The sequence below is a fragment of the Lissotriton vulgaris genome, chromosome 7 (assembly GCF_964263255.1).
Source record: "Lissotriton vulgaris chromosome 7, aLisVul1.2, whole genome shotgun sequence".
Classification (NCBI taxonomy): domain Eukaryota; kingdom Metazoa; phylum Chordata; class Amphibia; order Caudata; family Salamandridae; genus Lissotriton; species Lissotriton vulgaris.
Window position 1 is genome coordinate 1281910770 of NC_141695.1, and position 10157 is coordinate 1281920926.

General features: G+C 48.3%; 1 protein-coding gene across 1 annotated transcript in view; it reads right to left on the reverse strand.

Moving 5' to 3' along the window:
- PUS3 (pseudouridine synthase 3) overlaps positions 1-8744 on the reverse strand; it is a 42673-nt gene extending 33929 nt beyond the window's left edge. The window contains exon 1 of the mRNA XM_086931858.1: positions 8587-8744. The gene's annotated coding sequence lies outside the window, so the exon portion shown is untranslated. The remainder of the gene's footprint in view (positions 1-8586) is intronic.
- Between the last annotated feature and the right edge of the window lie 1413 nt (positions 8745-10157).

A 10157-nucleotide genomic window follows, 5' to 3' on the forward strand; every position in this document is an offset into this window, starting at 1 on the left:
CATCAAACTGTATTTCCATTGTTTTTACCACCTGTTGGTACACATCCAACTCCTCTTCAACATCTACTACATTTTGTAGTGGGGGCAAATGTTCATAAATCGCCTGCCCCTCAAAACCTAAAGTGAGCACTAACACAAATGTTCTCCTTTCTGCGCGTCACCTGGCACCCCCTATAGGTCCCAAATATTTACTGAAAGCCCTATACCGCGTTTTCCAATTAATAGGTGGTTCACCAGGGGGTTGGAGAAAAATAGGTGGTGCATTTACACTTTGCCTAGCAGGGTTTGTCAAATTCTCTGCTCCAAATAAAATTAAAAATCTTAAACACTACCAGCGTGCGTATCACTGTGTAACCTTGCATTACTGATGACATACAGGTTGTTCCACTAGTGTGCGTGTCACTGTTATGAAAAAGTGACCAACACATGGTGTGTGCGCTACTATAGCCAGATAATTCCTCGTCTTCAGTGTGCATGTCACTGCGCAAACTCCACTAGATGAAACGCTTTTGGACATTAAGTGTGTCACTGAACTTTGCCTAATTTTGGAAAGTGTAACTCTAATTATTCCTTTGCATCATTGATACTCGGAGGTGGGCAGACCATGTAGTCACACACTGAGGGAGTAGAAACATGCCAGATAATGATGTCAGGTGGCTCGCAAAGGAAATACCAACACTACCCATCCTCAAGACCTACTTTGTCAAAGTGTCATGCTGCATACTACCACTTTGGTGTCCTCAGTGTTCCACATTTTACTGTGCCTATGTCCCGACAAGACTAAATACAGTTACCGGCAGGGACAGAGAGAATCTGTGTACGAACATTGGCATGCAAAGTCATCATGTGGGTTGTCGTTGGCGTGCTGCGGTGTGGAGGCATGTCAGCCAGCACTGCTGACTAAGCATATGTACACGGTCATGCGAGTCCTTGAACGGGTTCAATCTCAATGTGGTTGTAGTCTATGTCCAAAGTTTTTTCTAAACTGTGTCCCAGGCTGGACTCACTCTTAATGTGGCATATTTACAACCTTAGAGTGGCGTGTGATATTTCTGCATAACTAAGAATGGTGTCATTCTTCAGCAAAAGAGGGGACCATGAACTGGTGATTTCTCATCGTGTAGAAGGCACTTAATTGTTATGTGTATACAATGGCAACCAGAATTAAAATAAGCCTTAATACTCAATTCAATTTTAAAGGATCTTGGAATTAATACAGTACAAAGGACATCCGAGAGCCCATCAAATCTCCATGGTAACCTAGTGTGCATGTGGTGGTTACCATATTACTATGATCCTTGGTGAATATCAAGCGTGGCGAACCCCTGAATTAGAGAGGTTAAAGTTACATCAAAACCATTACTAAGGGTAATAATATTGTGGCAGTCTAACCTCAATGTGCTGTTATCTCAATTACAAATGTGAAGTGCTTCCGAATAGGTACTTCATGGAAGTGTGAGAGGGGTATTAATGCATTAGCAGTGGATCCCAGTTGTATGGCATTCCATGGTATGCTGTCTTTTGAACGTGTTTAGTGTGAACCTGTCTTTTGAACCTGTTTTGTGCGACCTTTGACCCTGTCACCAGGTAGGTCCCCCCTCAGCCGCCACACGGTCCCCCTGTGCCTCTTCCCGCTGCCCACCGTGCCCTTGCATTCCTCGTTGCAGTCCTACTTTTTCCACTTTGGACTGATTTTTCTTTTGCCACTGATCTGTCTTACTGTGCCATCTTCTGATCTCCTTTCTCCTTATTCCTTGCCACTTCTTATTTCCTTGCCACCTCGCCCCAGGACCCTGTGCCCTCCTCCCCTGCCCTCCACCCGCTCCCCTCCCTTGCGCTTCCCGCCGCTGTCTCCCTGCGGCCCCGCCTCCCTGGTGCCCCATTCGCCGCCCCGCTCCCGCCTCCCAGCTGCTCCTCCCTCCCACAACCCTTCTTATGGAGGCCGCGCGCAGCAGGCGCGCTGCTGGAGCGCCAAAGGCAAGCCCGTCTGCGCCCGTCCGTGCCTGGACCGCGCCCAGCGCCAGAACCCCTGGCCTCCGCCGAAACCAAGAAACCCTACTGAGATACAACACCACCACCTTCCACGCACTCAACACCGGCCGACCAGCCGCCTGCTACCAAGCCACTCCGAAGCGCACCCACGGACCCTTCTCCTGCCAAACCTGCAAATTCACCTGCATCCGAACCTACATTCCTCCACCCAGACCAGGCAACAACAACAACCCCCTCAAGTGCATCCTACTCAACACCCGCTCCGTCCACAAACACGCTGTCGAACTCTGGGACCTCCTCGACACAATAGCACCAGACATCGCCTTTCTCACAGAAACCTGGATGAACGCCTCCTCAGCCCCCGACATCGCCATAGCCATCCCGGAAGGGTACAAGATCACCCGAAAGGACCGCGTCAACCAAACCGGAGGAGGAATTGCCATCATCTACAGGAACACCATTGACATCACAACCAACTCCGAAGATGCCCTCATCACCGCCGAACACCTACACTTCCAGATCCACACCCACCCCAAGACCACCCTCAGAGAAACCCTTGTCTACAGACCCCAAGGCCCATGTACACAATTCAGTGAAGCCATCGTCGACTTCATCAGCCCACATGCCCTTGCCTCATCAGACTACATCCTCCTAGGGGACCTGAACTTCCACCTGGAGAACAACAATGACAACAACACCACCACCCTGCTCGACAACCCCGCCAACCTCGGACTCAAGCAACTGGTGAACACCCCCACCCACTACCCCGGCCACACGCTTGACCCCATCTTCTCTGCCAACAGCCACGTTGCCTTCAGCCACTCCACAGGACTACACTGGACCGACCACAGCTGCATCCACTTCACCTTTAAGAAGACCACATCCCACCACCGCCCGCAACAGATCCCCCGTAGATGCTGGAGCAAAGTCACCGCAGACCAGCTAACCACATCACTGAGCCAGAACCCACCAATCACCACCATTGACACCAACAACGCAGCCGGCAACCTCACACAGTGGATCGCCAACTGCGCCCTTGTACCACTGAAAAACCCTCCAGGCAAGTCCGGCAACAGGAAAACAACATGGTTCACTGACGACCTCAAAGAATCGAAGAAATCCTGCCGGACCCTCGAGAAAACCTGGTGCCGCGAACAGACGACAGAAAACATGACAGCCCTCAAGACCGCCACTCGCAAACACCACCAGCTGATCCGCACCACCAAAAGGACATTGTTCAAAGAACGGCTGGACAACAACACACACAACAGCAAGGAACTCTTCAGCATCGTAAAAGAGCTCTCCATTCCCAAAGCCAACAGCAACAACATCACACCATCACAAGACCTCCGCAACTCCCTCGCCACGTTCTTCTATCGCAAGATCGCCGATATTCACAAAAGCTTCAGTGCCCAGACTCCGCCCCCAGCCACCCAACCAACGCCCCCACGACCACCCTCAGCGCTTGGACTCCCATCAGCACCGAAGAAAGTGCCCAAGGTATGAACACCATCCACTCTGGCTCTCCTTCCGACCCATGCCCTCACCACATCTTCAACAAAGCCGACACAATCATCGCCCCCCACCTACGGAACGTCATAAACAACTCCCTTGCGTCCGCCACCTTCCCAGAGAGCTGGAAGCACGCAGAGATCAACGCCCTACTGAAGAAACCCACAGGTCAATGGATCCCTCGACCCATCCCAGTCCAGATTTCGAGCCAACCACAGCACCGAGACCACCCTCATCGCAGCCACTGACGACATCAGGACCCTGCTTGACAACGGGGAAACAACCACCCTCATCCTTCTAGACCTCTCAGCCGCCTTTGATACAATCTCGATTTACAAAAGGGGGTGGTGATGAACAGAGTGTCTGAATTGAGCAGACCACTCTTACCCAGTCCAAAGATCAGGGCTTGATCCATCACCGTTATTTATCTCACTGCCCCATCCCAGCTCAGAACCTGGCTATATGCAAATCAGTCTGTCCCTGGCCCAGTGCATCATGGGAACAGGGCAGACTAAACTACCAAGCCAATTCTTTACCAGAAAGGAGACAAGCTACCGGGGACCGGTTTCTGGCATTTCAGCCTCTTCGGCCCGGCTTGCTTGAATCCTGATGGAGCAGTGAGAAAGGGACTCATGTCTGCTCATTGCACCATCAGGATTCAAGCAAGCCGGGCCGAAGACGGCTGAAATGCCAGAAACCGGTCCCCGGTAGCTTGTTTCCTTCCCAGTGTAAGAATTGGCTTTTGTAGTTTGGTTTGCCCTGTTCCCATCATGCACTGGGACAGGAACAGACTAATTTGCATACAGCCAGGTTCTGAAACTGGGATGGTGCAGTGAGCTAAAAAACGGTGTTGGATCTAGCCCTGATCTCTTGACTGGGTGAGAGTATTCTGTTTAATTCAGAGACTCTGTCCCTCACCACCCCTTGTTGTAAATATTTTTGTCCACCCTAAGCGTGGAAGGGTATACTCAGATGTGAGTCCCTTGCTCATTGCACCATCAGGATTCAAGCAAGCCGGGCCGAAGACGGCTGAAATGCCAGAAACCGGTCCCCGGTAGCTTGTTTCCTTCCCAGTGTAAGAATTGGCTTTTGTAGTTTGGTTTGCCCTGTTCCCATCATGCACTGGGACAGGAACAGACTAATTTGCATACAGCCAGGTTCTGAAACTGGGATGGTGCAGTGAGCTAAAAAACGGTGTTGGATCTAGCCCTGATCTCTTGACTGGGTGAGAGTATTCTGTTTAATTCAGAGACTCTGTCCCTCACCACCCCTTGTTGTAAATATTTGATACAATCTGCCATCGCACCCTAAAAACCCGCCTCCACAACACCGGGATCCAAGGAAAAGCCCTGGACTGGATCACCTCGTTCCTCTCCGATGAAACCCAGAGAGTCCGCCTCCCACCCATCCGCTCCTCAGCCACCGAGATAATCTGCGGCATACTCCAAGGCTCATCGCTCAGCCCAACCCTCTTCAAATATCTACATGAGCCTCCTCGCCACCATCGCACGCAAACACAACCTCAACATCATCTCATACGCCGGCGACTCCCAGCTGATACTCTCCCTCACCACCAAACTCAACCTTCAGGAAGAAATGAAAAACGTTGCTGAATGGATGAAACTCAGCCGTCTGAAACTAAACTCAGACAAGACAGAGGTCCTCATCCTCGGACCATCCCGATCCGCCTGGGACGACTCCTGGTGGCCCACAGAACTGTCCACCACACCGACACCCACTGACCACGCACGCAACCTGGGATTCATCATGGACTCCTCTTTCACGATGACCAAGCAAGTCAACGCCATCTCATCTTCATGCTTAAACACCCTGCGCATGCTCCTTAAGATCTTCCGGTGGATCCCTACCAAAACTAGAAAGACGGTCACCCAGGCCCACGTCACCAGCCGACTAGACTACGGAAACGCCCTATACACAGGAACCACAGTCAAACTTCAGAAAAGACTCCAACGCATACAGAACGCATCCGCACGTCTCATCCTCTACATCCCCCGCCACAGCCATATAATCAGCTCACCTGAGAGACCTGCACAGACTCCCTGTCAACAAAAGGATCATGTTCAGGCTCCTCATCCACGCACACAAAATGCTCCATGACATAGGTCCCGAACACCTCAACAACCGCCTCACGTTCTACACTCCAGGACGCAAACTCCGCTCCGCCAGCCTCGTCCTCGCCACCGTCCCACGGATCCGCAGAACCACAACCGGAGGAAGATCATTCTCCTACCTGGCGGCCAAGACGTGAACTCCCTCCCCGCCCACCTACGACTGACCTAGGAACACCTCACATTCAGGAAACACCTCAAGACCTGGCTCTTTGAGCAGTATCGGCACTCCCCCCACCCCCCCCCCCGCGCCTTGAGACCCTCACAGGTGAGTAGCGTGCTCTACAAATGTACTGATTGATTGATTGATTGATAAGCACTAGATCCACTGCTGTTTATTTTCAAAGAGTAACTTCTCTGTGTTTCTGATCCAGTTGTCCAGTTGGTCAATGGAGACCCAGTTAAGATAATTTGTTGTATGTCCCATTGTAATATATTCTTGTTTTTGTTTTTCTGCTTGTCATTCCCACGTAACGAAGCCCACACGGACAAGTAATCATTTAGATAACTTTTTCGGAATTAAGGTTAGTTTGTTTTTTGATTGTCCACTTTCTCCTTGGTGCAAAGTCCAGTGTTTTGGTGGTGTAAGCCAGGTGGCAGATACTGCAGCTCCCACAGGCATAATGCCCTACAATTTACGGAAGCCCCTAGCTATTGAGGACAGTCGCTCTGGTTTCTGTGTTTTTCTTGGGGCAAGTGGACACCAAATTGACTTTTAGGTTTCTTGCTCATTTGTAGAAAAACAGTGTTTCCCCATTTCAGGTTGCCTGGGCATAAAATGCACCAATGTTCTGTACCTGGTTCGACACCGAGTTAAAAGTCATGACACATGAGAGGGATTGTTGTGTTCTTACGGGCATGGTTCTCTAAAAATGCCTCTCTGTTTTGGTTTCTGGCTCACTTTCGAGTTGTTTTTATGATCCCGTCAGGGTAATCTCGGGCCTGTATTTTTCTTTGAGAGTTTTTTGCTTGGAGGTTAAACCCTGTTACTTCATTGAAGTTCCTCCAGATAATTATGTGCCCACTTTATGCTAAAAATGACAAGTTCGATGAACTCCCTTTTTCTGAAGGCAGACACCATTCTTAGTTATGCACAAATATCACATGCCACTCTAAGAGCAAGTCCATCCCGCTGTAACTCAGGCATTGTAGCACACCCAGATGCATTAGGTATCTCGTGTGGTAACCCTATGATGAAGCATGCCACTAACTACTGTTAGTAGGTGAGGGTTCTTTTAAAACCTAAAGGGCATCCCGACTCATGTGAGTGAGGGGCACCGCAGGATTTAGAGCGTTGGTAGCAGGCTCTCTTTCACGGTTTATTACATCCTAGACAAGCCTCAAAAATCTACTTGCCCACTTGTTATGGAAAGTCATATCTTATCAGGGTGATCTAATTTTAGAGCTTAGAGGCAAAAAACACGTGTTCTAATCATAAAAAAATGAATGAGCAATCATGGTATTATCCTGTCACATTTGTTGTGCATTCAAAAGACTGAGGTCCAATGTCAGCTTATGTCTTCTTACAAATTACTGTTCATTTTATCTTGGAAACAGATGTTTACTTGTCTATCTCTAACTTTAAAGTTAGAGGATTTTGCAAAGTGAACTGTCTGACAATTATGCTCAGGCACAGGGAATGGGAAAAGGCTGTAGGATATTAGTTTTTATCCAACACACAACATTTAAATAGCTTGTAAATGAGCTCTACATATAGTTCAAAATATATCAGCAGTTAGTGAAAGATTTTAATAGGATCAAAACAAATCTAATCACTTTACTTGGTGATGTGAAAATGAGATATATTTTCTGAAACCAGGTTTCCATACATTGTACACTATATAGGTTCCATACATTGTTTGTACACTATATAGGTTTATCAGTAAAAGTACATGTCAGTGGGAAAGATTGTGGTCCTTTCAAAATAAAATGTACTGTCTGTAAATTACAGTGCACAACCACAGCATTCTTTAGAAATATATGTATTAAAAGTGGGAGTTTTAAAACATCATCTGAGAAACAGTCCCGCCCCTCGCCCTGATCATAATGCTATTAGCGAATAAAAAGGTAAGATTGGTGTAAATTGTTCGGGCTATATTTTTATTATATGTAGAGCAAAAGTTTGGTTTATTAAACCAAACAAAATAGTTTTTTTCGTAGAGCGGATATGTTGAACTTGCATATTTGAAGGTGCTCTCATATGGGCTATGAAGTAAAATATTTGCCTAGGATCACACAATTTGAGACCAGTTTATGGGGGCGGCAGGTTTAGCGCTTACTGTTAGCTCGAGTAGACTATTCAAGTCACAAGACCTGCAGGTCTGATAACATTTTAGGACTTTTTAAAGCATGCTAGAAAGAAATAATAGATTGCTGATAGTATATTGTATGGTCTTGCTTAATAATTAAGTTACGTTTTCGTCGGAAAGGGAATGTGCTAGGTCCTGGTGCCTTTAAGGAGCTGTTCTACTACAGGATGGGATAGGAGGAACTGATCAGCAGATTCTATTGAGTAAGTTGGCTGATGTCACTGTTGGAGTTGGAGTCTTTCCAGTGTGACTTGAGCTCTGCTCTGTTCTAGACAAACTGTTCCCCTTACATCGCTGCTTGCGTTTCTGCTTTCTTTCAACGCCCTCCAGCAAACAGGCTTTCTTCAGAACTAGTAATCATGCTTATACCAAGGCGCACTATTGAAATAAATGAAATAGCAGAATTTGTAAATCGCGCAAAATTACCTCTAAGGGTTAACTAGGCGCTGGGGGCCGTTGGGAAGATTAAGCGAGCTACTGCCCAGTCTCACATGGTGCTGGGCTAACCTGCCGCTGGCGCCGGGGATCGAACTGCTAGCCCCAGAATTCCGGAGTCAGCCGCTCTGGCAGCTGCGCCACACCTCTTCTACATTTGCATATCAACCCTACAAAGCACGCCCTACAATGTCGAATTTAAGACTTACCTGACTGGTCCGTAGAAAAAGCTTAACAGTCCCTCGTTACACTCAAAAGTACTTCAGAAAACCAACTAGCAACATAAGTTAAAACCTGGTTGAACGGAAAAGCATGCTGGGGGTGGATCTACGATGCGGTTGCTGTAGCGCATACAAAGCCTGTGGTTGGTTGGAAAAGTGAATGACGCCTTGAAAAAGAGCCGCAAACGTGCATATAATGCTTGGCCTGCTTTTCCGGAAGTGTCTGCTTCTAGTGCCCCGGAAGTTACCTTTGCGGTTTTAAGAGGTCGGACATTTTCATAGAGAATACATGGATCGATCTGAGCAGTTTCTTTTTTTTTGCTGACATTCTGACAGCGGACCCAACTCATGCGCTTAGAGCGCCCCCTTGTGACTTAGACGCTTGTGCCTGAATGACTGTCCGCTTCTTCGCAGCGCTACGCACAGGAGCCCTGAAATGGAAGAGATTAGTTCGTCTGTGAGCTTTTTCCACATCCATGTGCAGTGCGGCCAGCGCAGAAAGGCATATATTGAAGCCGCCAAGAACCTAGTCTAGTCCGAGAGTTGCTTAGAGAAGGGACACTCTGTTGCTGCTTTCGGAGCAGACTCAAGGTCGGATTGAAATGACTGCTGCGGGGTGATCACTTCAACATTTAAGCCGCTTCGATTATCGAGAACACGCAGACTGACATGTTCGGGACCTTAAATGAGGTGCAGTAACAAACAAGCATTTACAATGCAATGGTCTCGGCATTATTAAAGGTAGAGCTATTGTAATTGCTCATGACATTTTTTTTAATTTAAAAAAAATCATAAATAAATGGCATTGTCATTTACATTGCCAATAGCTTAATCGTTAAATAAATGGCATTGTCATTTACAATGCCAATAGCTTAATCGCTTGCAAATGCGAGACCTATTGCATTTACACCCACAGAGCCAAACACACAAAGCCAGCCACCCACACACACATACAGAGCCACCAACACAGAACCACCCACAGTCATTCACATAGAGCTACCCACACACACAGAGCCACCTACACAGAGTCACCCTCACACAGACAGAGCCACCCACACATAGAGCCACCTACAAAAAAAGCTATCCACACACACCGAGCTACACACACACACACACACACACACACACACACACACACACACACACACACACACACACACAGAGCCACCCACACACAGAGCCACCCACACACACACAGAGCCACCCACACACACAGAGCCACCCACACACACACAGAGCCACTCACACACACACACACACACACACAGCCACCCTCGCACACACAGAGCCACCCACACACACAGAGCCACCCACACACACAGAGTCACCCACACACACAGTCACCCAGACACTCACACAGAGCCACCAACACACACACACAGAGCCACCAACACACACACACAGAGCCACCAACACACACACACCGAGCCACACACACACACAGAGCCACCCACACATAGAGTCTCACCTATAACTGAGTCTGCTTCTTGGAAAGCGGGGAAGAGGCGACCCTTTGATACAGACTCCAGCAGTTGGTGTCCGTAAGGGGCAGATCCCAC